Genomic DNA, 6,359 nt, shown 5'->3' with positions numbered 1-6,359 from the left:
TTAATATATATATATATATTTAATAATTGTACTTTGCCAGTACGGTAAGTTTTGAAAATGAAATATATCTGAAACACATCAAAATATGATTTAATTATGACAAAGCTAAGAAAGATTGTACTCGCTACAAATAAAACCTGTTAAACCTTTTCACCTTAAAGATAGTAAATATAGTGAACAAGTCACAGTGATATTATAGCTCGTGGTGCAGGTGGGGTGTAGTTTGCCGGGGTTTGACAGAAGGTAATAATCAGTTGAACTACACCACCTCAATCTTACTCAATGAGGCAGCAAGAACATAGATAATGTACTAATTCAAAAATTTTTTATATTTTAATCATGATGTGTGACATTAGTGAAGATAGTGATGAGATGTCATGGCAAGAATCGAGTGAATATCGTCAAAATTTTCACAGAAGTCAGAGCTAACCCAGACAAATTCCAATTGTACTTGAGAATGACACCAAAGATATTTTTGATGAGAACAAGGCCACGGAGATGGATTGTTGAAAAGGGGGATGGAACGGTTACCATAAAGCCTTCCCATCACAGTATGTCTGTGGCGCGGGCGTCCTTGATCAACTTTCCTCTTTTACGTCCATGATACTTGAGACTGCTAATAGATACATCCCACAAACATCGGGAAACCCTACACGTCCTTACGTTCCTTGGTAGAGTGACAATTGCCGGAACGTTATTAGCAAACGATGGCAAGCACTGGGTAAATTTAACCGCAGGCCTACAGATGAGCATTTAAATTTATACCGTCAGGCTAGAGCGGTAGGTCGTCGGGTATTATTGAACGCTAGAAGGAGGTCGTGGAGGAAATATTAGACACCATCTTACGCACTATTTCCACGACTACTGTGTGGAAAAAGATCCGTGCGATTTGTCGGTCACCCAAACAGTCTATTTTCGGGCTTCTTCATGAAGGGGAACTCCTTTCATCATCTTCTGCGGTGGCAACTATAATAGCGAATACTTTACGCTCTGTGTTTCTCACTTCATCATATGGTAACGAATTTTAGAGGTACAAGATACAGGTGGAAAGATTACCATTGAACATTGGTGATTCGGTCGGTGAATTAAATGTTCCATTCGCATTCAAGGAGTTATTAACTCACTTATAAGCTCGCGTGACACGTCCCCTGGACCTGATAAAGTTCGTTTCCATATTCTGTTGCACCTTCCTCATACGGTATTACATCTATTGGAGTTTATAATGATCTATTCTCTGCACAAGTCTTCCCACTCGTCTGGGCGGAAGCCGTTGTCATACCTGTAATTAAACCTACCTGGTAACAACAAAGCGAAACCCTGAAACTACCGCCCTATCTCTTTGACTAGCGTCCTGTGCAAGGTAATGGAGAGAATGGTGAACCACAGATTTACGTGGTACTTGGAGAGACATGGCCTTTTATCTCCAGAACAGTGTGGTTTCCGACGAGGACGGTTCTCCATTGACCATTTAGTGTCATTGGAAACAGCAATTCAAAACGCTTTCCTACTACACCAGCGCCACGTCGCTATTTTCTTTGATATCAGGAAGGCGTTCGACACGGCCTGGCGACGTGGTATTCTAAACATCCTTAAAAAATTGGGAGTTAGAGGCAATATACTTCCTTTTATTAGGGGTTTCCTAAATGACCGAACTTTCCGTGTTCGTGTTGGAGAATCTCTTTCATTTAGCGCCGACTTGAAGAATGGAGTACCTCAAGAAAGTGTGTTGTGCTACTTTATTTTCTATAGCCATTAACGGTATAACTACGTGTGTGCAGACGCCTATTTCATGTTCCTTATTTTTTGATGATTTTGCTGTATACATTGCGTCCCTTTCAACAACCACAGCCGAGAGGCTGCTACAGAACATTATATCTCGCCTTGAAGTTTGGTCCAAGGTTTCTGGCTTCACATTTTCACTTGAGAAAACAAAATGTGTACCCTTTCTCGTCTGCGACACCCCTTTGTTCCGCAAGTCTTTCTCGTGGAGAGCTAATTGCTATCTTTCCTTCTGTCAGATTTTTAAGTTTATTTTTTGATAGCTGCCTTACGTGGGTCAAACACATCAAAGAACTGTAAACGAGGTGTCCAAATTATTAGATATGCTGCAAGTCATTAGCAATACCAATTGGGGTGCCGATCGGTCGTGTATGTTACGTTTCTACTACTCCTTGGTTCGTTCCCGCTTGGATTATGGTTGTGTCGCCTACTCTTCAGCGCGTTATACCATACTTAAAATGCTAGCTGCTGTACATCACGCTTTCCTTCGGCTTGCTACGGGTGCCTTTAGATCAAGCCCTGTCGTCAGCATCATTGTTGACTGCGGAGAGCCGTCGCTTTGGAATAGACGGAACCAGGTATTGGCGTCTTATATTTTCTACCTTAAGGGACAGCCAAATTACCCGGCTTTTGACGTAGTTCTTGGTAATACTTATTTTCGAAAATATGAGGACCGTTCACGTTGTACTGCACCTGTAGGTGTTCGTACCCGACGTTTACTGCACCTTATGAATGTTGACGCACCTTCTATTTTTCCTGTTTATCCGTGTTCATATCCTCCGTGAACAATTAACCTTATAAATTTTATATTTGACCTCGCGAAATACAATAAAGAATCAACACCACCTGTTTTCTTTCAGCAAATGATTCACCATATTTTTTAAACTCCGACGCAGTGGTATACAGGGATGGATCGAAACAGAACGATACCGTTGGCTGCGCGTTTGTTGTTAATGGCCAAATCTACATGTTTGGTCTACTCAGTCTTTCGAGTGTATTTACTGCTGAACTGTACGCTACACATAAGGCTTTGAATATCATTAACCCTAAGTATCATCATATTCTTATTTTTGGCGACTCGTGTAGTGCTCTCCAAGCCTTAGAACATTTTTATTCCAGACATCCTACCGTCACCGAAATTTACAATGCAATCGCCTACTTGAATCACCGCAACACACAAGTGAGTTTCTACTGGATCCCTAGCCACGTAGGGATTCCGGGCAATGAACGTGCAAATTCCGCTGCAAAAGACGCATGTAGTCAGCCATCCTGCACTATCCCGTGTTACTACATCCGACTTTATTAACCATGTCAAACATGCACTTTGTGCGAGGTGGCAAGATGACTGGATTGTCACGATAGATAACAAATTTCGATATGTCAAAGATACTGTGTTGCCATGGGATTCTTCCCACAAGAAATTTCGCCGGGAGGAAGTGGTCCTTTACCGATTGCGGATAGGACATACGAGAGCTACTCACGACTACCTGATGTCAACAGAAAATGCACCGATATGCGTACGATGCAAGGGCCGCTTGACTGTGCGCCACATCCTTGTGGATTGTATACGTTTTGCGGCTTTACGTCGTAAATTTAAATTGACCAGGAATCTTCGTCATATCCTGAGCAATAATAAAGAAGTTTTGGACCGGATATTTTTATTTTTCGAGCTATTAGTGTTTTGCACACCTTTTAGTAGCGTTCTTAAATTTTTTTATACATTAGTTTTGTTAACATTTCAGTTTAAGTTTTTTATTTTGTCTTTGTTTATAATATTTTAGTTTAAGTTTTAATTTTGTTTTTAGATTTTTACTTTACTTTTTTATTTCCTTTTAATTTCGTTGTTGTCTTATTAGATTTTATATTTTATTTTAATATGCTATATTTTTTTCCGGGCGATGGTAACACGAAAATATTTTTCTTCACCCAAAAAAATTAACATTTAGACTAAGTTTTTTGTTTTGTCTTTGTTTTTAATATTTTTGTTTCTTTTGATTTTGTTTTTATATTTTGTGTTCGGGCGGTGATAACGCCGCAGCGTTTTTCGCCCAGCAAAAACTAAAAAAAAAACAGGTCTTCATTTAAAGACCATTTCGGTTAAAATTTTCCGGAGAGTGGTTCTTTTCCATTTAAATCTCATTCGCTCTTTTAAGGCCAGAAGAAGTTTTGAAAAATTATTTGGATAATCTTTTTGCCGGACACAGAAATCTTCGATTACATTTCTAATGACATCCTGATCAAAACTATCAATCTCGTTGTAGTAATAAAGGTTTTCTTTTTTTTCCCAGAGGTTGTTAGTGATTAAACTTTGTTAGCACGAACTTCTTTTTTTACAGCAATCACTGTTTTTCGAGACACTACAGTATTTTGCTACTCGTTCGGTTGCCTCAGTGGAATCGTCAGCCTGTTTAACTTTGTCTCTTCCTTGCAACGATCTATGACATGAGTAATAAATTCTCTTTCAGAGCTAAGAATTGTTTTATCTCGTTTTTTGAACATTTGAATCTTTTTTCATCATAATTATTAAAACTAACTTAAATAGTTACATAATTATAAAACAAAAAAACATTATCAGTATATATTTCTAAAATTAGCCATAAATACAGAGTAACAATCAAAACATAACACTAGTAATGAAAACATGATAAATACACTACATCCAAGTTTGATTTTTTAATTACTATAGTTTGATAAACAGTTAGCACTGCATTTACTTGACTAATACTTTTAAAATGAGTAGTAGCTTATCATGTACATGCTCACTAAGGCCTTCTCCTCAAACTCCATACAACGGTCATGCCATTTCTCATTGCAGGATAATATTATATGCTTGTCTTTGTTTTAATACTTTTGGAGAAAAGTTAAAAAATGTAACAAATTTTGAGGAAACACATAAATTTAAAAATCTTAAAAAGCCTTGAGATGTCTTTTGTAGCTTAATTGTAACATAAAGCCTCTCAATTCAGAAACCATAGCATTCAAAATACCAAATTTTGTAACTTCTTTTTTTTTTCTTTCTTTTTCTTTAACCTCCGAGACTACCATTGGGTATTGCTTCATGACAAGTAGCATGTGAAAATGCCATGCCTGACTGGGATTCAAATCTGGGAGCTCTGGATGAAAGGTCGAAATGCTATCACTCACACCATGGAGGCCGGAAAATTTTGTAACTTAATTTACATATCCTGCAGAAGACAACAATTGTTGGTGGTTCCATAAAATAACCCTCTATGTACATATCAGCCATATAACATAAAAGGAAATAAGAGTACATTGGTCATCGCCTCACATCTTTGTAGTATTATTCACACAAAGTCCAGCAGTGAATACACATCCAGCAGTGCTGTAAATACATCTTGCATCCAACTGATATTCTAGTAATGGCATATTGATATTTGAAATCAGATTTGGGGATATTGCTCCTTTTCAGGGATACTTTCCCTGAAAAGTAAAATATCAGTGGCATAGGATGCCACTGATTCTTTCTAATGATTTTATAAAAGTAGAAATAATTTATATCTTTTTGATTTCAGATTTGCATTAAATTACATGTTTTAAAACGGGAAATGAGTTAAATGAAATGACAAGGAATGACAATGGAAATTCTAGACCTTGACTAAGCATCAGATATTATAGCATTTAATATTATGCCATTTAATTGTAACAGTTCTAGGTGACATGAGAATCAGATAATATCTGTTAATTCAGAAGAAACTATACTGACAAAAATATTACTGGTTTAAAGTTTCAAGGGAGTTTAACATTTTTTAAACTAATAAAATAGAATACTACAGCTAGGTAGTATACTATACAATCCACCAGGTTGGTCTAGTGGTGAATGCATCTTCCCAAATCAGCTGATTTGGAAGTTGAGAGTTCCAGTATTCAAGTCTTAGTAAAGTCAGTTATTTTTACACGGATTTGAATACTGGATTGTGGATACAATTCTTTGGTGGTTGGGTTTCGATTAACCACACATCTCAGGAATGGTCGAACTGAGACTATACAAGACTACACTTCATTTACATTCACACATATCATCCTCATTCATCCTCTGAAGTATTATATGAATGGTAATTACCGGAGGCTAAACAGGAAAAAGAAAGAAGAAAAGGTAGTACACTACATACCACCTATGACATTTTAATTGAGTTATAAAAATAGTTGATCTGTTTAGTTGTAAATATACTTTATTAAATATCCTAATCCAAGACATTAGCTCAGGCTACCAAGCCTGAGCTCTGCTAAGACTTACTTTTAAATCACCTGCTTCAAACAATCACAATGATCTTAATATGTAATTATCTAAATGAAGAGTATTTTAAAATATTAAGTCAAATTTGATTGGATTTAAAAATAATGCAGTCTAATATAAATACGCATGTAATTTATGAAAAGTATATGATACCATACGGAAATGGTAGCAATGAATTTTTAGGGGTTATCACTGCTTCAAACAAAACAGTCATGCATAGGGTAAATATGTTGATAATTAGTGATAAAGTAGACTGAATGATAATTTAAATACAGAGGTCAATTATTAAAAGCATGGGTTAATGCATAAGATACAGAAATATTTT

This window comes from Lycorma delicatula, chromosome 6 (assembly GCF_047948215.1).
Source record: "Lycorma delicatula isolate Av1 chromosome 6, ASM4794821v1, whole genome shotgun sequence".
In the NCBI taxonomy this organism is placed as follows: Eukaryota; Metazoa; Arthropoda; class Insecta; order Hemiptera; family Fulgoridae; genus Lycorma; species Lycorma delicatula.
Note: the sequence above shows the minus strand (reverse complement) of the source record.